Source organism: Panthera pardus, unplaced genomic scaffold (genome assembly GCF_024362965.1).
Source record: "Panthera pardus isolate Hobbes unplaced genomic scaffold, ASM2436296v1 HiC_scaffold_12, whole genome shotgun sequence".
NCBI classification, from domain to species: Eukaryota; Metazoa; Chordata; class Mammalia; order Carnivora; family Felidae; genus Panthera; species Panthera pardus.
This window is the reverse complement of record NW_026526677.1, coordinates 96,161,814-96,186,329: the sequence shown is the minus strand read 5'-3', so window position 1 is coordinate 96,186,329 and position 24,516 is coordinate 96,161,814. Positions and strand designations below refer to the sequence as shown.

Here is a 24,516-nt window from a genome sequence, read left to right as displayed (position 1 = left end):
CCCAAGAAACAATAGAAGTTAGGCAACTCACAGATCTAAGAAGATGTCTACTGCAGCAATTTAGGATGGAAACAGTCTTCGGTAAACACAGCAATGTAAGGACGCAGACTAAAATTGAAGGATAAGTCGAGCGCTTATTAAAAATGAGAGAGGAGATTCAAGCCCATTGTGTAACTATATTAGCAATGTTTTTTGCCTGCGGCGAATTAGCAACTCAAAACTAAAGGTGTGCGTGTGTGTGTGTGTGTGTGTGTGCATATACACTATTAGATGTGTCTGTATCCATTTATTATTATTACTTGCATTTCTTCTAAAGCTTTTATGTCATTATTTTCTTTTCTTCCAGGTCATAAGGGGACCACTGCCTCCCGAATGAATATGAGTATCTTCATGGAAAAAATATCTTGAGAGGAAAAAAAGGTTACTGAATTTATTATTTTTTAAAAGTTTTCTTAAGTTTATTTACTTATTTTTTTTGAGAGAGAGAGAGAGAGAGAGAGAGAATGAGAGAGTGCGGGCAGGGAAGGGGCAGAGAGGGAGGGAGAGAGAGAGAATCCCAAGCAGGCTCTGCACTGCCAGTGCAGAGCCTGATGTGGGGCTTGAACCCATGAACCGGGAGATCATGACCTGAGCCAGAATCAAGAGTCAGACGCTTAACTGACTGAACCACCCAGGTGCCCCCAAACCACTGAATTTATATCAGAAAATCCAGTGGAAGTGATCAGGACGGCAAAGTGGAATCACGGTCCTTAGGAGCAAGAGGGAATTAGAGATAGTATAGTCCAGCCCTTCTTTTTATAGATGAGGAAACTGAAGTCTCTTGAAGTTAAAATAATTCATCTGAAGAAAGAGAGCAGGGTGGGTCCAGACATGGGTCTCAAACCCAGGTCTCCCTGTTTCAGGGGTAGTGTATTTTCTACAAAGCCACTCTGTCTCTCAACAAGTGATTTTGTTAGCAGACGGTATTGCACGGAGATTTGTGAACTCTTCTTTATATTTGTCAACTCAAGAACTTTGGCTGGGTGTGCGGAATGGAGAACCCTTTGTTCTATTATTTATGGAGACATCACAGAACAGCCGGTTGGAGCTAAGGAAGCACCAAAATAATGTACCGGGTGAGAATCCTCCCTTGTTCTCCGAGATCCTGATGGTGTACCCCAAAAGACTTTTTATCACTGGTAATTCTGCGTTGTCATTTGGGACTAATCAGAGTGAAATCACGCACTGAATCACTGAGCTTTGTTATATTTAACACAACTGCTACCTTACCTTCTCCAAATGCATCCAGTGTGAATGTTATGAGTAAGGACAAAGATTTTGGATGAAAGGGTTATGGATTCACATGAACATTAGGCATCAGTGGGCTTGTCTCCAGGAAGCTATTTGGACTGAATGACCAAAAGGCTGAGACCTGGTTTCCTGGAGCAAAATGAAGAAGAAAATGACAACAATAGTTCGCATGATTTAGGGTTGAGGTACTTAATAACACAGCAACATGAGGGCTTTTTGAGGTGGTTTGTTTTGTTTTGTTTTGTTTTTGTTTGTTTGTTTGTTTTTGCTTCAGTAATCGGCATTGACTTCAACAGATTCTTGTTCAGTTTTGGTTACAAATATCTATGTCGAAATTTTCATTCATAAAGTTAAGGAGACAAAAGCAGGCATGCCGTATTTCTAGCACCATTTCTGTCCCCTGTCCCCATTCCTGACTCTCTGGTCCACTTCCCTGGCTTATCTGAATACGTTTGTATCTCAAGTCTTCCTGGTAGAGACGTGACCTTTGTTGAGTTTCCATCCTAAGGGGAGAAGAGCAAAGAGGCCACAAAAAACTAATATTTTCCTTTTGTATAACTCGTCTAATTTAATTCCCGATTGCCACCCTCATTTCCATCTTCATTTTTAGGCTAACCAATCAGAAGGCCATGGTCCCCCTTGGCTGCCTGTTTATCCAGACACCGGAAGAATTACTCAAGACCTAACTTTCTTTTTATTGCACTTCTTAGGAGTACCAGGTAATAAATCAATTGGGCAAGGACAGATACAGAAAAGCAATATTTAAAATGACTTATGATGTAAAAGAGATGACTTTGCTATTATGTTTTATCAGAGGCAGCCACTAACAAGCATAATGTAATTCACAATGCTTAAGCAGGGTGACTTTAATTGCAATGGTCATTAAATTCACAGGACCATTAAATGCATTAAAGGAGGGAGCCAGTGAGCTATCATGAATGAAATAAGGCCCCCACTCACCCCACTTCACCCTATTTAACTGGAATTGAACTTAGTCCGGGTCTCTGATATGTCACAACCCTTGACTTCCTCTCCTCCTTTCTCTACAAAGTTGCTGTGGCTGTTTCAGAACAGCTCCAACACAGAAGCATTCAAGGGGAAAGAGAGGCAGACAGAGTTATTATCAAAAGACATCGAAATGTACTAGTGGATTAAATTTTGCCTATTACGTTTTATAGCATTTTCAAGTTTGAAGTCTACTCACATCTAGTTTTGATAAGTTTGTCATCTTCAGAAGCTGACATAAGAAAAGAACTACTAGCATCAAAAATTTCCGTCTCCCCAGTAATGACAGAAATGTAAACTGAAATGTATCAAATTGATCAAAACTAGAAACACAATGATTTTTCCTATTGGCGGGAAGTGTATAGGGAAGTCGTCACTTTCTCACCTTGTTGTGGGACGCTAAACATGAATAAAAATTTCTGGAAAACTCTTTGGTACTGTGTATCAAAAACCTTAAAAAAGTGTTCTTATATATCGAGGCAGAACTTCTGTATCTAGGAAATTATCATCAAAAACGATGAAGATTTAAGTATAAGGAGAAACGTAAAAAGAAATTGGAAATAATGCCCTAATTATCCCACACTAAGAGATTGAGTAAATAAAGTAACAGAGACAATAAATGAATATTATACACAGATTTTTTTTTTATTTAAAAAAAATTTTTTTTAACATTTTTATTTATTTTTGAGACAGGGAGAGACAGAGCATGAACAGGGGAGGGTCAGAGAGAGGGAGACACAGAATCCAAAACAGGCTCCAGGCTCTGAGCTGTCAGCACAGAGCCCGACTCGGGGCTCGAACTCACAGACCGTGAGATCATGACCTGAGCCGAAGTCGGCCGCTTAACCGACTGAGCCACCCAGGCGCCCCTATACACAGATTTAAAGCGGTGTTTTAGAAGTGTACTTACTGAGAAGGAAAAGACATTAACAACATAAAGTGATGAAATGTGTACCACAAAACCTTATGAATGGCATGGACCCATTTTTTTAAAAATGTCTTTTTTTTTTTGAGAGATAGAAAGAGAGCATGAGTGGGGAAGGGGCAGAGGTAGAGAGAGAGAGAGAGAGAGAGAGGGAATCCCAAGTAGGCTCTGGACACAGGGCTCGATCTCACAACCATGAGATCATGACCTGAGCCAAAATCAAAAGTCAGAGGTTTAACGGACCGAACTACCCAGGCACTGCTCTAAGAACGTATTTTTAACGCATATCTACCTTTACATAGAAAAGAATGGGGATTTATGTTCGTTTTTTTTTTTCTCTTCAATTTCATGTTTCAACATTCATATCTTTTCACCCTACTGTTCTGACATATTGGGGGTATTTCAGGGTTGTTTTTACGCAAATGCTCTTTCTCTCTTTTGTCCTGGGTCTTCTAGAACATTGTTCTCAACTTAGAACACTGTCTCTTCTGTCCTCCCTTTTGCACAACCACCTCAAGCTTGGCCCAGGTCTCACGTTAAATATTTTCTACTCCAGAAATCCTTTCTTGACCTCTCAAGTCTGAGCTGGGTTCTCCTTCAACTCCTATTCCTATTCCACAGTATACCTTTTGTATCATTGTAAGGGCCTGTTTACTCGTTCGTATCATCCATTCTTTCTGGGAGGACAGACTGTATCTAGATCCTTATCTATATGTGGTCGTTTCTCTTCAAGATGGCCACCATCAAGTCCTTCCCTTCCTGTATCTGCGTGCCACACCCCCTGTGGAAAAGTGAAGCCTATTCCTTCCCTCACTTTGAATCTGGGTGGGCTTTAATGATTCACTTTGACTAAGAAAATGTGGTAGAAGTGATGTGCAGGGACTTCTAAGGCTTCCAGTTGGGTTTCTTGGAACACTTGCCACGGTGAAGTTAGTCATCTCATAAGGACTACAAATACTGTGAGATAGCCATGTTGTGAAAAATCCAAGCAAAGTGGAGAAGACTCAGAATATGAGACATCCTGTGGGGGGAAGGTGGGAGGGGGAATGAGAGAGCAAGATAGGGAAACAGATGTAGAGAGGCAGAGAGAGGCAGAGAGAGATCGAGAATGGCCAAGGAGCCCTGAGGTTCTAGACACTTGAGGGGAGATGCCACCTTCGAAGTAAACCCTCCAGCTCACCAAGCCAACAAATGCCAAGTGCATCCAGCTCAACCATTCCCAAATCCTTGACTCTCAAAACTCACGAGCAAAATTAAATTGCTGCCGAAGCAACTACATTTTGAGATAGCTTATTACATAGTAATAGATAACTAACTGTAACATCAGCCTGGCATGTATTGAGCCTTCCATAAATATCTATTAAAGGAATGCATAATGGGAGTTTTTACTTCATTCCTCACCCCACCCACTTTCTTGTTTCCTTGTCATGTGGATCAACCATAAACCACAAAATCTTTTCAGTTTCAAGAGATCTGAAAATGGCAGATTATGGCCAGCTGACCGGAGAATATCTCTGATTTAACCCAGTTCTGTACAAGTGTCCTAAATTCTTTCTGCTAGAGCAGCTTTTCCATGACAGCCTCTGTCTCGTGGAGAAATGAATACTTATCTGAAAGCCTAGCGCCGGGGTAGAGGGAAACGGACACATAGTACTTGATTTCTAATCTCTGTTTCTAAAACTTCAAATGGTCCCTGGAAGTGTCTATCAGTTCACCTTAGCGTTCTCTGAGCTCATCATTGCCTGTTATTTGGGGAAGAAAAAACATTATGCCCTCTTTTTCTTCTTATAGCACAGTCGCAGGTTCTTAAGGTTAAGAGTATGGAAGGTCTTCATTTTTGTTTTAAATGAGCTTCTATAAGTTGAGAGGAAAATACCTCCTGGCTCATTATGACGTGGCAGGGAGTGGGGGCGTTGTACTAACATCCTTCACATGAGTGTTTCTTTCCAGTCTGGGCCACACCTAGGTTTTGCTTATGAAGCCGAGGGAGAGCAATTACTGTCAGTGATGTTTCTAAACTAGGTGAAGCATCTGTGTCTAGGATGAATTAGGTGTCCTGGATGGATGGAGTGAAATGCTCTTTAGTGACAAGTGGAGAATTAACTAGATGGTCTGGGCTAACACTTTTTAACTCAAGAATTAAGTGGCACAAAGGGTTTCTTCTTGGTGGGCTGAGAGCATTGAGGATCGTTCCAAATCCTACCATTTTTGATCCCATTATTCCATAGGTACGTCCCTACATTCTAGATCCTCTGAGACCAAAGTAAAATAAATGGTGAATAAGCGAATTCATGAATGGATAAATGAATTTGATACATAGCTTTATTTTTTTATGTGGTAAAATATGCATAAGATTTAATATTTTAGCCATTTTTAAGTTTATAATTTGGTGGCATTAAGTACATTCACAATGTTGTATAACCATGACCAGTGTCGTATTTCCAGAACTTTCCAACATCACTACAACTTGATTTTTATTTTTATTTTATTTTTTTTTAATTTTTTTTAACATTTATTTATTTTTGAGACAGAGAGAGACAGAGCATGAACAGGGGAGGGGCAGAGAGAGAGGGAGACACAGAATCTGAAACAGGCTCCGGGCTCTGAGATGTCAGCCCAGAGCCCGACGTGGGGCTTGAACTCATGGACCGTGAGATCATGACCTGAGCCGAAGCCGGATGCCTAACCGACTGAGCCACCCAGGCGCCCCTACAACTTGATTTTTAAAACACCTTTCGTAACTATTCAAAGGCTGTTTATTTATTTTTTCCTATTTCTAGATTCTGAATGTTTGAGATAGCCAAATAACTGACTTTGAGATAAGTGCCTTATTTTCAAAATCCTCCATGGACGAAATCTTTCAGAAACGTGTTCCTTGGACTTCTCAATGTAGTGGTCAGGTCGGTGGTTTTAAATCCTCTGAGAAGAGTTAGCATCCAAAAGCCTAACAACAGCTGGGACACCTGGTGGTTTAGTCGGTTAAGCAACCGACTCTTGATTTTGGCTCAGGTCACGATCTCACATTTTGTGGGTTCGAGCCCCGCATCAGACTCCGCGCTGGCAATGCAAGCCTGCTTGAGATTCTCTCTCTCTCCTCTCGCTGCCCCTCTACCCCTCTCCAAAATAAATAAATACACTTAAAAAAGATGAAAAGCCTAACAGCTGCCGTTGGTGAGTCATTCAGATCGGTTCCGTACTGGGGGTGAATATTGCTGTCTGCTCAGTGCCTATTCTCCTGCTGTCCCTTGCTAATGAACTCTGCACCCCTGGCCACAGGGCGATTGTGGTGATCATGTGGTCCAGGCGGGCCATTCACTCACTCACAGACCACAGTGATTGGTCCAAGGGATGGGCAAAAGATCCAAAACCATGTTCGGAATTTTTGTCGGGGGATTTTTCAAATTTCGGTTGGGAGAAGAGGGCCTTTATTTACACCTCTGGTTTTAGAGCATTTGGGATACAAAGTTGGAGTAGCCAGCAGCCATAAATGCCACTCTGTTAGGTAAGATAGTTTGAGAGAATAAATCTAATATTCGGAGGGAAGCAGAAATGAGAGATGAACAGAGAGACCTTTTAGAACATTTGATCCTTGGTTTAGTTGTCCCTAAGGCCATGTCTCCCCCTGCCTTTTATGCTGTTGGATTATTATTAATCCTCCCCTCTTTTGCTTAAGTTTTTTGAGTTGTGTTTCTGTCCCTTGTGACCACAAGTCCTGGCCGAAACAGCAGGGTTTAGAATTGTGGACAGGGGCGCCTGGGTGGCGCAGTCGGTTAAGCGTCCGACTTCAGCCAGGTCACGATCTCGCGGTCTGTGAGTTCGAGCCCCGCGTCAGGCTCTGGGCTGATGGCTCGGAGCCTGGAGCCTGTTTCTGATTCTGTGTCTCCCTCTCTCTCTGCCCCTCCCCCGTTCATGCTCTGTCTCTCTCTGTCCCAAAAATAAATAAAAAACGTTGAAAAAAAAAATTAAAAAAAAAAAAAAAAAAAAGAATTGTGGACAAACTAGATATTTCAATCAATAATATAGATGGAATCAGTGTTGGTACCCTGTGAGTTTATGGGATAAACCCATGGATAGTGTTTCCCATGTTCATCTACCCACAGGTCCAACCATTGGCCCGTCCAGCTCCCGTCCCATGGGGATCACATACGTGTGAGTACAAAGCAACATTTTATTGATTTATTCTTATTTTTTTAAATTTTATTTGTTTTTAATTTGAGAGAGAGAGAGAGAGCGAGCGAGTGTGAGTGGGGGGGAGGCATAGAGGAGAGAGAGAGAGAGACAGAGAGAGAGAGAGAGAGAGAGACAATCCTAAGCATGTTCCACGCTCAGCGTGGAGCCCAACACAGGGTTCCATCCCATGACCCTGGGATCATGACCTGAGCTGAAATCAAGAGTCGGACACTCAACAGACTGAGCCACCCAGGCGCTCCCAAAGCAACACTTTAAATTGCTATAATGTTTTCTGTCTTCTGAGATCTTCATTGGCCCAAATTGTTAGCACGCCATTGCAGGGAACGGAAGGCACCGCATCCATTTAAGCAGTAAGAGATTTAATACAAGGACTTGGGTGCCTCTGGAGTTGTTGGATGTGCTGCAGGATCACGCTGTAGGGTGGGCCTCCGGGAATAAAACTGGGCGATTGGTCCACCCAGGGAGTGTCTACTTGCGCCACAGTCAGAGAGGAATCAGGAGGCTGCCCCTGGAATCAGGAAGCCACTCCAGATGTCTTCATAGTTGTCTCTATTACCCTTAAAGCTGGTGATCAGGAAACTTCATTGGGTTGCAGAATAATCCCAGTCTCCACCGCTGTCCTTTGCTAGTGGCAATAGCAGAAGGTAGGAAAATGGATTTCACCTCACTTCCACCTTACGAATCTTGTGGGGGTATCTAAATGCCTATCCTGTTAACTGGGTAAAAGAATCTGGGTTTAGAACAGAGGCGGGGTAGGGGTGCCTGGGTGGCTCAGTCGGTCGAGCGTCTGACTTCGGCTCAGGTCAGGATCTCACTGTTCGTGAGGTGGAGCCCCACGCCGGGCTCTGTGCTGACAGCTCAGAGCCTGGGGCCTGTTTCGGATTCTGTGTCCCCCCCTCTCTCTCCGTCCCTCCCCTGCTCACACTCTGTCTCTGTCTCTCTTTCAAAAGTCAATAAACATTAAAAAAAAAAAAAAAGAAAGAAAAGAAAAAACACAGTTGGGATAAACCTGCTTTCTGTGCTGGTTAGACCCCACTTTGCATTTAGTTTTGGGGTAGCCCACTTCGCGAGGGGAAGAGATGAATAATGTATTTGGGGATGGAAGACATGATGATGGAGAAACCAGAAACCTTGTTATGGAAGGAGTAACTGGGAATATGTAGCTGGGAGAGAGAAGACTCAAGAAGGCTCTCCCAACTTTTGCTAGATATTTGATAGGCTAAGTTCTTCATGGTCCTTAAGGGTAGGATGAAAACTATAGGACAGAGATTTTTTTTTTTTTTAATTTTTTTTCAACGTTTTTTATTTATTTTTGGGACAGAGAGAGACAGAGCATGAACGGGGGAGGGGCAGAGAGAGAGGGAGACACAGAATCGGAAACAGGCTCCAGGCTCCGAGCCATCAGCCCAGAGCCTGACGCGGGGCTCGAACTCACGGACCGCGAGATTGTGACCTGGCTGAAGTCGGACGCTTAACCGACTGCGCCACCCAGGCGCCCTATAGGACAGAGATTTTAATGGACATTAGGAAGAAATTTCTGCTAGCTAGAGCTATGGAATGTTCTGGAGTTTTCCAACTCCAGAAGTACCCAACCATTATTGACACGACAAGGTAGCAGGGATGTTGTGGAAAAGATTGTATTTTTAGATGTTAGAGGTTTGAATATGTTTTCATTATGAAGTTGATTAATTTTGGCAAAGTTCTTCCATTTCCTCAATTTTCCTGGGTAACTGGGTCGATATTGATGCTGGGTTTAGAAAGAAATGAGGTTGACACAGCTTCTCTTTCAGGACCCAAACGAAGAGCTTATGAAGGCGGGTGGCTATGAGGAACTCAGAAGAGAGGCAGAACATGGTTGAAATAACACCATCAGGGGTTAGAGAGGAATAAGAAATAGCAGTACCTTCCCCCCCAAATATTTTAGGAATATATCCTACGGGGCATTTGGGCAAGATTGGGGTTTGACTGAGGGCTGTAATGGGGTTTGTTATAAATAATCGTTACTGAATATTGAGATATATATCATTTAATACAACGTCTTTTTTGAGAGCCCTTTGATTTTCACACGAGGACAATGAAGCCTGCAGAGGCTACATGACTTGTCCAAGGGTACTGAGTTACAAAGGGGCAGAGCCAGGGTTTGAACCCTAGAGCTCATGCTCACGTACTTCATGACGACGTGTTCCTCGTCCACGTTGGCAAAGAATAAAAATCCAGCTGATAGTGGAGCCTGGGCTGTTGACAATCTGATCTACACAGCAGGGCCAAGAGTGGTAGGAAAGACAAATACCAGAATCACATGGGCAATGAACCACCCATATTTCCTTCCATAATAGGGATAAGACCGTCACGTCTACACAGAGCCAAGGAATGCTATTTTTGAGACATCTTTAATAACTTATTTCAGCTCCATTTAGTCTAGTTACAGTTGTTCATCCATAAACTAGAAATAAAAGTAATTGCCTCAAAAGGTTCATCCGAGGATTCATTAATGTACGTAAAAGTGCTTGCCTGGAGTGGGGTTGCTAAATCAAAGGGAGGTGACCGAATTCCCAAACCAGAGGCTGATTTGCCTTTAAGGAGATGGTCTCAGTCTTAGACCATCTAGTCGGTTAGAAGAACAATGGAATACGAGACATTTTTGAATTCTGGGTAGGTCTTGATTAAAAAAAAAAGAGGGGGGGGGTTGGAATTTCACCTGTGAGTGCTGTTTGAGTCAACAACTCTGTTATATCTTTGGATATAACAAACAGGCAGGGGAAGTAGGGAGTTCAGCTTGTATGCAGTGAGTCTAATTTATTTTCAGGTTAAAACACCTCAGTGTAAGGCCAAGTGGTGTATTTTTCTGTACGGTCACTGTTTTCATAAAAGAGTAAGTAGGCAGCTTGCTTATGTGATATGATCTGAAAGATACCGAAAGGCCTTCTGTCCTCCCGTCTTCCCTCTCTCCCTCAGACGTAGAATCCGAAATTCCATTTTGAGAAGTCTTGGGTTCAGGCAGTGATTCTCAAACTTTGCTATGTATCAAAGTCATCTGAAGAACTGAATTAAAATATTGGCCCTGGGACCACAGGGTCAGGCTCTGGGGTTGGGACGCAGGCAACTGTACGTTTAACGAGGTGAGTCTAATGCACAGCAAAATTTGAGAAACACCTGATGAAGGCTGTATATCTACAGAAGTCTCCCATTAAATTCTCAGTTTTCTCTCAGGGAGTTGCCATGGTTCTCAGATTACAACTTCTTATTCCACTAAATACCTCCTTTTTCTCCTAACACCGTTCTTGCCAATATCGTCAGTAAAGGTCTTTGTTGTCAACTGTGATGGATGCTTTTTGGTCTTTCTATATTATGATACTTCTCCTTAGCATTTGTTGCTATTTGCTATTCCTCCTGTCTGTATCTCTGAGACAGCAACCTCTCCTGGTTTTCTGCCTTACCTCCTTGACTGCTCTTCGGTCTACATTGATGGCTTCTTCTTAGTTCAACTCCAAACACTCTGAGTTCTTCAGGGCTCATAGTCAGGGCCTCTGCTCTTCTCTCTATACCCTTCTCCTGGACTCAGGTGCGTAACGGCCAGCAGTTTCCGAATTTTTACCTCCTACCTAGTCTTCTCTCCCCAGCTCCAATGTTGCACCGCTGGTCAACTTGTACCTACCTGATAAATCCACTTGAATGTCTCGTGATAATCTCAAACTCATGATAATCACTGAAAGTGATTGTTGGACTCCCTGCCCCCCACCCCCGTCTTTCTCCAATCTATACTTCTCAAGAAATAGTACCGCCACCCACCTAATCACTCAAATTAGAACGTAGAGGTCAAGATAATTCTTACTTGTCCCTTATCACCCACATCTGCTCCATCAACAAGTCATGTCAATGTCCTCTCAGATGGTTCTTGAATCTTCCCCTCTCCCTGTCTACCCTGATCACTATCCAATAAGCCAGCATCCTTTCCCTCAGACTCCTTCCTGGATCCCTGCTTCATCTCTTACCTCCTTTACATCATTCTCAAGAAAGCCTGAACATTCTTTTAAATAACTCAGATACGTCAGATACTTTTTCACCTTAAACTATTCAGTGGTGTCCCACTGCACTTAGAATAAAATTGATTCCTTACCTGGGTCTTCAACGCACCCATTAATTTCACCTTCATCTTGGTCTATAAGGCTCTTTATCTTCTGACTCACTACATTGCTCACAGTATTAACGTCACATTGGCCTCCTTTAAGTTCCTAAAAAAAGTCCAAGTTCTTTTCCTCCTGTGGGCCTTTTCTTCTGCCTGGAATGATCTTCACCTCAATGACTGGCTATCGCTCGTCTTTCAGAGCCTTGTTTATTTATTTATTTTATTTTTTAAAAATTTTTCTTAAGTGTTTTTATTTATTTTTGAGACAGAGAGAGACAGAGCATGAGCAGGGGAGGGGCAGAGAGAGAGAGGGAGACACAGAATCCGAAGCAGGCTCCAGGCTCCGAGCTGTCAGCACAGAGCCCCACGCGGGGCTCGAATTCACAGACTGTGAGATCATGACCTGAGCTGAAGTCGGACGCTCAACCCACTAAGCCACCCAGGCGCCCCCAGAGCCTTGTTTAAATTTTGCCTTTTGTAATCATGCTCTCTGTTATTCTCCATTAATTTGTCATAGTGCTTTGAATTTTGTAATTGCTTATTCATTCATTTGCTTATTGTCTGTCTCCAACTCTGGAATATAACTCCATGAATTTAGGAACTATGTGTACATGCCCAGCTTCTATTTTTTTTTAAATTTTTAAAATTAATTTATTTAGAGAGAGACAAAGAGAGTGAACAGGGGAGGGAAAGAGAGAGGGAGAGAGAGAGAATCCCAAGTAGGCACCATACTCTCAGCACAGGGCCCAATGTGGGACTTAAACTCATGAACCGCGAGATCCTGACTGGAGCCCAAACCAAGAGTCGGATGCTTAATCGACTGAGCCACCCAGGCACCCCACATATCCAGCTTCAAAGAGCGTCTGGTGTATGTGACTTGCTCAATAAAAATCTGCTAAATAAAATACGGAAACAATCATAAAAATGTTAAAAGAAAATACAGGAGAGTATTTTAATTTTCTGGAGGTTTGAAAAAGTTTTTCTAAGCATAGCATGAAACCTATAAGCCATCAAGATTGACCAATTTGACTACATTAAGCAGTTAACATTTCTGTATTACAAGAATCGAAAGGTAAAAAATGAACTGGGAGAAATCTTTGCAAAACATTCAAAGGAATTTCTTCAAGTCAATAAGAAAAGATAAGTAAACCAATAGAAAAATGGGCTAAAGATACAACTCCTAGAAGATAAAAATAGCAAACAGTCAGTAAACATATTATAATAAATATTCTCAAGTTCACTTTTTAAAACATTAGATTTTTATCCTGTTGAATTAGCAAGAATTAAAAAAAATGTATAAATGTTCAGGTCAGGTATGAGTGGAAGGCAGTTAGGTTTCATACAGTAAAGTCAAACACTAATAGTCAACTTTGTTACATGCATTGTACATCAGTGTAACATTTTTATTGAACACTTTGGCCATATCTGTTGAAATTTAAGACGTGCCTTACCTTTGATTCAAAACACTGTTTTGAATTAGAAATTTTAGGAACTCGTCCTAAAATAATACTTTGACGATACACAGTATATATTTATCTACGGATATATATTCACATATGATGTATATTCATGTATGTCATATGTTTAGTTTGGCTTTTTTAAAATAAACAAAAATGGAAAACCATCTGATTATGCAATTAAATAATGATACATTCATACAAGGAAATACTATGCAGCTGTTAAAAACAATGGTCTGGATGAATATATTCTGTTTGGGAAAGATGTATTTCTTGATTCAGTGTTAAATCGAACGGATTTAGCTCAATGGCATGTGTAGTAAGATTCCCCCTCCTTTTTTTCTTTTAAAAAAAGACGCAAGCATTTATAAACTGCAAAACTATGTTCAGGCATGCATGGAAAAATGAGAAAATGGCTGAAAATCTTAACCATGACTATATTTGGGAAATTGGATTTGGAAAACTTTCCCTTTTTACATTGTACACTTATGTTTCACACATTTATGAATTGCTTAAAAGTTTTTTAACCACAAATGTATATTGTTCGGTAATGAGAGAGAGAGGGGAGAGGGAGAGGGAGAGGGAGAGAGAGGAGAGGGAGAGAGGGAGGGAAGCAGAGGGAGCAAGAGGGAGAGGGACAAATGATCACTGTCTTATGCATTTTGCCATCATAGTTGGGGCTGACTCACTGGCCGCCTGGAAGGTCAGACCACTCGGTCAAGAGTTCAGGGGTTGCGGCCTTTCCCCTCTCTCCCTCTCCCCCCAAGAAGGGGAGGCACTTCAGCATCGTATGTTTTTGTAAGGATTAAGTGAGATGGAGGCTGTGAGAAGCCTTTATCAGCCATGAAGCTCTTGCAAATTCAAGAGATGAGTATCATAATCAAAGCCCACGTCCCACCCCAGGCAGGGCTGGCCGGCGACTGCAGAAAGTCCCCCCCTCCGTCCCCCCCCCCACCCCCAACCGCGCGCGTGCTCTGCGGAGACCCGCAGTCCCCTTCACCCAGAACATTCCTCAACCGCATCCCCCCTTCTCTCTGCCTGGGCCTCTCCGCGAGGGAGCCGGGCCTGCCTCCCGCTCCATCCCTCCACCCGGCCCTGGCCCAGCCGCTTCCCAGCAGAGCTTGGCTGTTCCTTGAACTTTCAGTGTTGGTTCGATTTCCTCCAGTGGTACCACATGCTGCTGTGCAAACAGAGCACGTGGCCGGGCCAAACAAAGGAACATGTGTGCTGCAAACCATCCCCCTATCACGGGAGCGCGAGCTCGGCCAGGAGAGGGCCCGGCCGGCGCGCGGTAAGAGCCGCCCGGGCTCTCCGGAAGCGGCGGGGCGGGGGCGGGGGTGCGGGCAGGGGGGGGGGGTGGCGGGGGGGGAGGGGGCCCGGGAGGGGGCGGCCCCCGCGCGCCCGCCCGCCCGCCCCGCGCCGCGCCCCGCGGCCAGCGCGCGGCCGGGCCCCGCTCCCCTCCAGCTGCTACGATTGCATTTCACCTCCGCCGGGCTGCTGGGGGACTGGCTGTACCAAGATCACTCTCCCGGGATGCCGGCAGGGGGAGGGGGCCCGGCACCGTATACAGCTGTCAAAACGTCTAGGGCGGGAGGCGCAGGCACATCTGCACGAGCCGGTCTCCGGCTGGGGGGCACACGGGGAGCGCCTCCAACCTATCAGTGTAATGGCGAGCGGTAATTGCATTAGGATTAGTTATCTCCTGCGCTCTGCTCATTAGCCCGGAGGATGGCTCGCATCCAGCGAGAGGGTGGCGCGCGGAGAGCGAGAGGATGTGCGCCTAACAGGTCGCGATAATGAAAGACTCGCTCTCCCAGAGTTCGCTTCCCCCCGCCGGCTTCCCCTCCCGGCCCCCGACTCTCCTCCTCCGTCTTCCTCTAAACCTCATTTCCTGACTTTTTCCTGCAGGTCTTATGAAATGAGCAATTTAGGGAGATTGCAGTGAAAACAAATCTCGACTGGCTGGAGGTGGGGGAGGGATGCCGCGGAGGGCGCGGGGCTGAAATGCCCGAGTCGGAGGGAGGGAGGAGAGCGGTTGGCGTTTTCTGACGCCGAAGCCAGGGGCTCGGGAATGCCTAGGTGCGTTTCCAGGCTGGATGGTTCCGGATACGTCTTCACTTCCTTCTCCGGGTGATGCCTAGAGCCAAAGGTGAAAGGGAGGGGCGGCGATTTCCCGGGATCCGGATCCCGGGAGCCTCACCTCTGATTGCGCCAACTGGCCAACTGCCGGGGCCGTACCCACCCACCCGGGCTGAGCCTTTTGCTCCTCGCCGTGTATCCCCGGGGCCCTCGGGCTGGCATGATGGACGCAGGACCCAGAAATTTTTTGTTTGTCGTCTGCCCTGGGAACGAGGACCTAGTCATTTTATTCTTCACCGCACCTAGCTCCCTGGCATACAGAAGGTGCTCAAAAATTGGTGATGGGCAGTAACAAGTCATTAAAAAAAAAGGGGGGGGGTAAAATCATCCTCAATCTAACTCAGTTTTGATATAAAACTTGACTGGCAGGCGGGCCGACTTCCTAGCAATGTGACCAACCACAGGTAATCTAACTCTTTCCAGTGTGTTCTTCTCATCTGCCAAACAGGATTGATAATTTACCTATAGGCTTATTTACGCACGTGTGAATCACCCCAAACAGAGCTTAACGCATAGTAGGTGCTCAGTAGATGTTAGTTCCTCCGCACGTCTTGCTTTATTCAGCCCTAAGAGGGGGATTAAAAAAAAAAAAAAAACTCTTTGATGTCTCAGGAGGAGGTAATTAATGTTCTCTTAACCCATCTGAAAGGGCCAATAGAGTACAAAGTTGTTTTATAATTAAGAAATGTATCAAACCCTGTGCAGGACTAATTGCTGTGCAAATTTGATTGAGGCCTGTGAGAACAAGATTGCCTTTAATGGGTTGTAGCGTGGGGGACTATTTAATATTCTTCGGGGAAGTTCCAATGCGCAAGTCTGAGCATCAGAGATTGCATCACCAACCATTAGGAGCGCTACTCAATGGTTTCGAGTGAATACACCAGGGCTTTGCTTAAATAATTATTTTGAGACTGGAAGGTTTATTGAGAGTTCAGGGTTCAGATTTAGAAATGTCAGAAATAGAGTTTTATTTGTTTCCATTGCACATAATGAATTGCCCTTTAAATAATGAAGCAATGAAAATGCCACGTATCACATACTCCAATGGATTGCCAAATGTTGAATTAGGCCCCTGTGAGGGTGAGGCTTCAGAGCCACAATACATTAGAGAATTGGGGCATTTACGATCTCTACAGAAATCATCGATCCAGAGGGAACCTGGTGAGGGCACACCCCTCACCAAGTTTACAATCTAAACTTTTTCCACGTCAACTTTAGTATGGTGGGGCTACCTGGCCATCTTTGTCATTGGGCACCTGGAACAGTGCTTTGCAGAGGTGGCCACTGAGAGAAGCTACTGAAACAGCCTGTGTATGGGCGTTCCATTTATTTGCATGGAGGAAAATAGTCTTCCCCAGACGGTACGGCCACGTGTACGTCTTCAAGTGGGGGTCCCTTCCTTGTGGACTGAGGTCACTGGTTCTGCTTCTCACAGATGAATCCAAAGGACCGGAGTGGCTTAGCCTTGGGGACACATTTTTCTCCACTACCCCACAGGGCCTCAGAACACCTGCCTTTTTCTTTCTTATACCCCGCTCTCTCCCTGTGTCTTCTTCATCTTCTCCAGATAAGAGATTTCTCTCTTTGTCTCTCGGGCTAAGTCATCCGTGTGTCTCCTGGACTTCATTCATCTGGGGTTTTGTCCCTTAATTACCATTTTTCTCCCAAGTATGTGTTCTGTTTCTTTTTCACTGGAACTTTACTTGGTTTACTTCTGCTTCCAATCACAGTGCAGCCTCCTAGATACTGCAAATAAATCTTCGTTTGAATTTGCTCTTTTTCTGATATCTTTTCTAGGTCTTCTGTGTCCACATCGACTGTCTCCATTGTGATGTTGTCCAGTATTCCTGTAACCCCCTGAAATCTAACTTTGCCTTTGCCTTTTTTTTTTTTATGTTTATTTATTTTTGAGAGAGACGGAGACAGAACGCGAGTGGGTTAAGCGCAGAGGGAGAGGGAGACACAGAATCAGAAGCAGGCTCCAGGCTCCGAGCTGTCGGCACAGAGCCCGATGCGGGGCTCAAACTCACGAGGCGTGAGATCATGACCTGAGTCAGAGTCAGAGGCTCAACCGACTGAGCCACCCAGGGCCCCTTGCCTTCTTTATTTTATTCTACCAATTGCAACTGTTAGTGGTCCATTCTAACCCCACCCTTCTTTGTTTATCAGTGTCTCCTAAAGACCCTCCGGGCACATGTCTTGGGACACTTACAATTCTAAGTCTTTTGTAAATTTCTCTGATTTCCACCCCCCCCCCCTTAGGTGCTCTCGGCCTCCCTCCCTGTTCTTTCTCCCAAAATACATGCATGCCTCAAAAACCACGGCACACATTTATTGAGTACTTACGGTGTATTTGAATGCTCCCATCAACCCTGGAAGCAAGGTACATTGATTATTTCATCTTTAAAGGAAGAGCTGAGGCTTAGATAGTTGGTAGGTACCAAATCCTGGTCTGCTCTGAGTCCAAGCTCTTCACCTGGTGACTGTCATGCCCCGGGTTTGGTTCTCTGCTCTCAATCCCTGCCCCTCTATTATTGCTGGGCAAACCTCACCACGTCTGCAGCTCCCACTTGATCTCAGACCCCTGAAAGGTACCATACTCATTAGCTGACCATCCCCTTCTCCTTCCAGGCTGCGACACAACCCATTTCCCAGGACCAAGACTTGACCCTCGGGAGAGCTTGAGCAACTTCCTTCATTTCCCTCTGACTCCCTGTCGATGACCGCATAAAGTGGAGATGTCCTGAGTTTAAATAAGAAAAGAGATACTTACATTCATGGGTGGCAAAGCGAAGCTCTTCAGCAAGTAGTAGCTATAATTATTCCTTTTTATCTCCCCAACATTCTTGGTAAATTTCTGATTCTGTGCCTTTGGTTATGATCTCCTCCTTATGGAACTTCCCCTTTCTGTGTCTACGTTGTTTAAATACTCCCAGTTCGGCATGCTTGGGTGGCTTGGTCAGTTAAGCATCCAACTCTTGATTTCGGCTCAGGTGATGATCTCACGATTTGTGAGATCGAGCCCCACATTGGGCTCTGTGCTGACAGTGCTGAGCCTGCTTGGGAGTCTTCCTTTCTCTCTGCCTCTCCCCCACTTGTGCTCTCTCTCTCTCAAAATAAATAAATTTTATGCATATGTATGTGTGTATGTGTGTATACATATATACACACATACACACATACACTCACACACACACACACACACACACACACACATACACACACACATACGTAGATATATATAAATACTCCCAGTTCTTGGAAGTACATTCACCCCATTGCTTCAGTGAAACTGTCCAGCTCCCCTTGGAGGGGTTTTTCTCTAATTTTGGCACTTAGAACAGGTACCATGCAAATCACCCGTCAATTGTAAAGTGTCTTGGGTCATCCTTTACTTGGTCCAGGCCTTCATCCCCTCTCAGCCAACCACCTTGGGGTGCCCGTGAGAGCACCAAGCTCCCAGCAGGCATGGAGGAAGGTGTGGAAATATTAAATGGATAGAACAATGGGTTGAGGGGGAGGGAAGTAAGTGTATTAAACAGGAAAAGTCGGAGAGGGTGTCAGACATCCCCTTTCTTCCTTCCTTTCTGCCTTTCTTGGACAAAATGAGCCCTGCCTTTCACTGATATCTTCAACAAGCACAATCCAAGGATGTGATCAAACCTAACTTAATTTTGTTTCCCACTGCCCATTCAAAGTTTATTCAGTCAAGATAGTTTTTCTGCCCCTGGACATGGGTGGGTCTGACAATTAAAAAAAACTATTAAGATATAATTTACATAAAATGGTGGGCACAGATCTTAAGTGTTCAGTTTGATGAGTGCAATAATTCTATACACCTGGGAAACCACCTCATCCCCAAAAGATCTAGGACATTTTCATTTCCCCAGAAAGTACCGTCATCCCTCTTCCCCAGATGTTTATTTCCCACCACCTCGAACCCATCCCTGCTTCCAGACACAACCCTGGTATTGATTTCTTCCATAATATGTTAACTTTGCATGTTCTAACTTCCTGTCACTGGAACCATACAGCATGTTCTCATCTCTCACGCAATGATTTTGATATCCATCCATGGGGTTGCCTACCTCTGTAGTTTGTGTATTCCCTTTTATTTTGTACTGCCTTGTATTATTGTGTAGGTCTGTTTCATTTCGAGGAGGTATGTGTTGTGTGAATATACTTCTGTTGATCCACTCACCTGGTAATTGACACTTGGGTTGTTTCTAGATATTTACTCTTATGAGTAAGACTGCCATTAATGTGTTTGTGCAAGTCTTTTTTTGTGGACGTCTGTTTTATTTATTTCGGGTGAATACCAGGAGTAGAATTGCTGGGTCATAGAGTAGATAGACGAATGATGAAAAATATTTCCATTGGGAAGTTGGTCCATAGAGCAAGAGAACTGTATGGCCACAATAGAGTCACTTCATCAGGTGCTCATGTGGGTCTTAGTTTTTTGTGAGTTTTTTTTTCTTTTCGAACTCTGTGGCTAACTGAATCCTCATGTTGCCAGCCATTTGTCTACTTTTCTACTTTTATTAAATGTTTACCGAGAATCTCCCAAGGATCTGGGTGATTTATGAACTTGGAATTGTTTCTTATGCAGTGGCCTTTGAGTTATTTATGCAGGTTTTTTTTTTAAGGGGTTGAAATGCTGTAGAGGCATCACTACACTTCTTAAGAGCTCTGTGAACCCAAAATAGACCAAAGATGCCCACTTGACGGTTAGAGAAATTGAGGCACAGAATGGCAGCAGAGAGGGCCATAATTCCTCTGCAGACTAGACCCATCTAAAATGTCCTGATGTGAGTGTGCACCACCAGACTGAGATGTTCACTGCAGAACAACGGAGCAGTTGGCATGATAGGCCACAAGGTCCCATTGTGTGTGTGTGTGTGTGTGTGTGTGTGTGTGTGTGCGCCATTGTTTTTCTGTGGCACCCCATCACTTCCCTCATACATCACAAAGCTAACACTCCATTTCCTCTGGGGTAGTTTCACCCTGGTCCTCCCTTGAGATACACTCCAGATGTAGGATATTTGGCTGAAAAATACGATAGCCAAGTTCTGCAACATCACCGCTATGATCTCACTGGTTCTTTTTCTTTTTTTAATTTTTTTTAACTTTTATTTATTTTTGAAAGAGAGAGGCAGAGACAGAGTGCAAGCCAGAGAGGGGCAGAGAGAAAGACGCAGAATCCGAAGCAGGCTCCAGGCTCTAAGCCGTCAGCACAGAGCCTGACGCAGGGTTCAAACTCACTAGCTGTGAGCTGAAGTCAGACACGTAAGCGGCTGAGCCACCCAGGAGCCCCTCACTGGTTCTTACACATAAAGAAGAATTTGGTCTTCTCCTGTATTCAGATGAGAAATCACAGGAAGTCAGCCTAAGCGTTGGGAGCGGAGGGTTGGTGATTCACCGGTGGGGCAGAGAATGGCATCCGGCCATGTGATGGTTAATTTTGTGTGTCAGCTGGACTGGCTGGGCTCCAGGGTGCCCACATAGTTGATCAAATGTTATTCTGGTTGTGTCTGTGAGGTTTCTGGATAAGGTTAGCATTTGAATCAGTAGACTACATCAGATTGCCTAATGTGGGTGGGCCTCGTGCAATCAGTTGAAGGCCTGGATAGAACAGAAAGGCTGATCCTCTCATGAGTAAGAGAAGACACCTGCCTGATTGCCGTAAGTGGAGATATTGGTCTTTTCCTGCTTTTGGACTTGAACTTGAATGAACACACTGGCTCTTCTTGGGTCTTGAGTCTGCTGGCTTCTGGACTGAAACTACACCATCAGCTCTCCTGCATCTCCAGCCTGCAACTATATACCTTGGGACTTCACAGCCTCCATAATTGTGTGAGCCAACTCCTTATTTGTTACATGTAAGATAACTATATATATTAATAATGTATATTGCATATAAAATTTAATAGGAGATATGACATATATATGTGTGTATATATGTGTGTATATATATATATATATATATATATATATATATATATATATGTATATATACATATATGGAAGGCCATTGTAGGAAAAGGAGTTGCTTAAGTAAAACAATTTTCATGGTGGGCATACAATCACTTCCATTGAATAAGTGTTCTCTTTCTTTGAAATTATTCATGCCCAGAAAGATTTTTTTTAAACTTTTGTTAAATATGCCTGGGTATTAAAAAGTGGTTGTCTCTGAGTGGTGGAGAAACACATGATTTTTATTATTTTTCTATGTATGTAATTTCCAGATTTCTGTGGATCTCTTTTTTTGAATGGTAGACTGTTAATCGTGAGATGATTACAGATTCAGAGGCAGTTGCAAGAAATAGCACATGATACCATGTACCCTTGGTCCATGGTAAGTAACATCAGGGAAAGCTATTGCAGAATATCACAACCAGGATACTGACATTGATACAGTCAAAATCCCATCATCCCAGGAATCTCTCATGCTGTCCTCTCATAGCCATACTTCCCTCCAGCATCTCCCTTTTCTTAACCTCTGGCAACCACTGATCTCTTCTCCATTTCTGTAATTTTTTCATATTAAGCATTTTATTTTATTTTATTTTATTTTATTTTATTTTATTTTATTTTATTTAAAAATTTTTCAATGTTTATTTATTTTTGAGAGGCAGAGACTGGGCATGGGTGGCAGAGAGGGAGTGAGAGAGGGAGACAGAGAACTCATAGGAGGCTCCAGGTTCCGAGCTGTCAGCACAGAGCCTGACGCGGGGCTCGAACCCACGAACTGTGAGATCGTGACCTGAGCTGAAGTCAGACGCTCAAAAGACTGAGCCACCAAGGCGCCCCTATATTAAGCATTTTATGTGCATGGAATCAGAAAACGTGCAATGCTCTGGAAGTTCACCACATTGTTGTGTATATTGGGTATACAACAACCCACGTTGTTGTGTATTCCAGGGTATGGATATACCACATGTTGTTTAACTATTCAGCTACCTATTCAGGTACATGGATATACCACATGTTGTTTAACTATTCAGACATCTGGGTGGTTTCCAGCTTTTTCACTATTAGGAATACATTGTTATGAATAAAACTGCAATGAACATTTGTGTCCAGGTTTTTGGTGTGAGTATAATTTTTAATTTCTCGGGGATAAATGCCCAGTATTGCATTTTCTGAGTCATATGGCAGTTGCCTGTTTGGTGCTTAAAGAAACCACCAGACTCTTTCCCAGACTGCCAGTTTACACCCCACTGGCAGCATATGAGTGATGCAATTTTTCTGCACCCTCACCAGCTTGGTGAGGTGTATACTGTTATCTCACTGTGGTTTTAACTTGCATTTCCCTAATGGCTAATATATTTTCACGTACTTATTTGCCATCTATATGTTCTCTTTAGTGAAATGTCTCTTCGGGGGTTTTGCACAGTGGAGCGTTTGGGGGTTTTTGCTGTTGAAATCTCAACAGATTTGAGAGATCTCTGTATATTCTAGATACTAGTTATTTGTCGGATATGTCGTTTTCAAAGATTTCTTCCCAGCATCTAGCTTGTCTTTTATCCTCTTATCTTTCACTAAGCAAAGGTTTGTAATTTTGATAAAGTCCAACTTATCAATTTTTCCTTTTATGGATTGTGCTTCTGGGGTCCAGTGTAGGGTCTCTTTGCTTAGCCTAGTTTCCGAAGATTTTGTTCTTTTTCTTTTTTGAAGGGGTGCAGAGGGAGAGGGGGAGAGAGAATCTTAAGCAGACTCCATTCCTGCTGACAGTGGGATCATGACCTGAGCTGAAATCAAGAGCTGGAGGCTTAATGGACTGAGCCACCCAGGCACCCCTGTCCTATTTTTTAAGTTTTATACTTTTCTATTTTTTTAAGTTTTATACTTTTTTTTTTTTAATGTTTAAGCCTGTGATCCATTTTGACTTAATTTTTTCAATGTGTATTTATTTGTGAGAGAGAGAGAGAGAGAGCAAGTGGGGAAGAGGCAAAGAGAGAGGGAGACACAGAATCCCAAGCAGGCTCCAGGCTCTGAGCTGTCAGCACAGAGCCCGACGCGAGGCTCAAACTCACGAACCGTGAGATCATGACTTGAGCTGAAGTCGGACGCTTAACCGACTGAGCCACCCAGGTGCCCCACGTTGACTTAATTTTTGTTTAAAGAGGGAGATTAGGGGCACCTGGGTGGCTCAGTCGGTTAAGCGTCCGACTTCGGCCTCAGGATATGATCTCACAGTTCATGGGTTCGAGCCCCGCATCGGGCTCTGTGCTGACGGCTCAGAGCCTGGAGCCTGTTTCGGATTCTGTGGCTCCCTCTCTCTCTCTCTCTCTCTGCCCCTCCCCTGTTCATGCTCTCGTCTCTGTCTCAAAAATAAAAAATAAACAGTAAAGAAAAAAAATTAAAAAAAAAGGGAGATTAAGTTTATGACGTCCTCCTCCTTCTCCACTCCTCCCTCCCCTTCCCCTTCCCTCTCCTTCCCTTCTTCCCCTTCTCCACTGAATTACTTTGGCATTTTTGTCAGAATCAGCTGGGCATATTCGTGTAAGTCTGTTTCCGTGTTCTTTATTCTATTCCATTGATCTGTGTGTCTACTCCCTCTGCTAATATCAATCTTGATTATTGTAGCCATATAAAAAGTCTGGAAAACAGTCGTATTTTATTCCCTCTTTTCAAAATTGTTTTAACTATTTAGTTTGCCTTTCCATGTAAGTTTTAGAATAATCTTACCTATGGCTACCAAAAAGCCTTTCTATGATTTTGTTAGGAATTACATTAAACCTGCATATAAATTCGGGGGAGATGTGACATCTTTTACTATGTTAAGTTTTCAAATCCATGAGAACAACGTGTCACTCATGTATTTAGATTTTCTTTGATTTCTGTCATCATTGTTCTGCAGTTGTTAACATATAAGCCCCTGTACATGTTTTGTTAGATTTGCACATAAGCGTTTAATTTTTTTTGAGTGATTGTAAATGGTATTATAATTTCAGTGTCATATATTCATTGCTAATGTGTAGAAATAGAAAAACATGTTTATATTTATGTATGTATAATACATAAATGTATAAAATATATTTATTTATAAATATAAAAATGTATGTTCATCTTGGGGCGCCTGGGTGGCTCAGTTGGTTGATCTCTGAGGTCATGATCTTCCAGTTTGTAAGTTCAAGCCCCGTGTCGGGCTTTGTGCTGACCGCTTGGAGCCTAGAACCTGCTTCAGATCCTGTGTCTCCCTCTCTCTCTGCCCCTCCCACACTCGTTCTCTGTCTCTGTCTCAAAAATAAATAAAACATTAAAAATTTTTTTAAAAATTATATTCATCTTTTATCCTGCAATGTTGCTGAAGTTACTTATTAGTTTAGGAGTCTTAGACAAGCATTCTATCTGTAAGTAAAAACAATATTATTTCTTCT

At 43.5% G+C, this 24,516-nt stretch overlaps 1 long non-coding RNA gene across 1 annotated transcript; it reads left to right on the top strand.

The window, feature by feature from the left end:
* The first annotated feature begins 344 nt into the window (after positions 1–344).
* Positions 345–7,497, top strand: LOC109278731 (uncharacterized). Its single transcript, XR_008421038.1, has 4 exons — positions 345–420; positions 1,011–1,115; positions 1,901–2,009; positions 7,321–7,497. It is a non-coding gene; the product is annotated as an uncharacterized LOC109278731 (long non-coding RNA).
* The last annotated feature ends 17,019 nt before the right edge of the window (positions 7,498–24,516 follow it).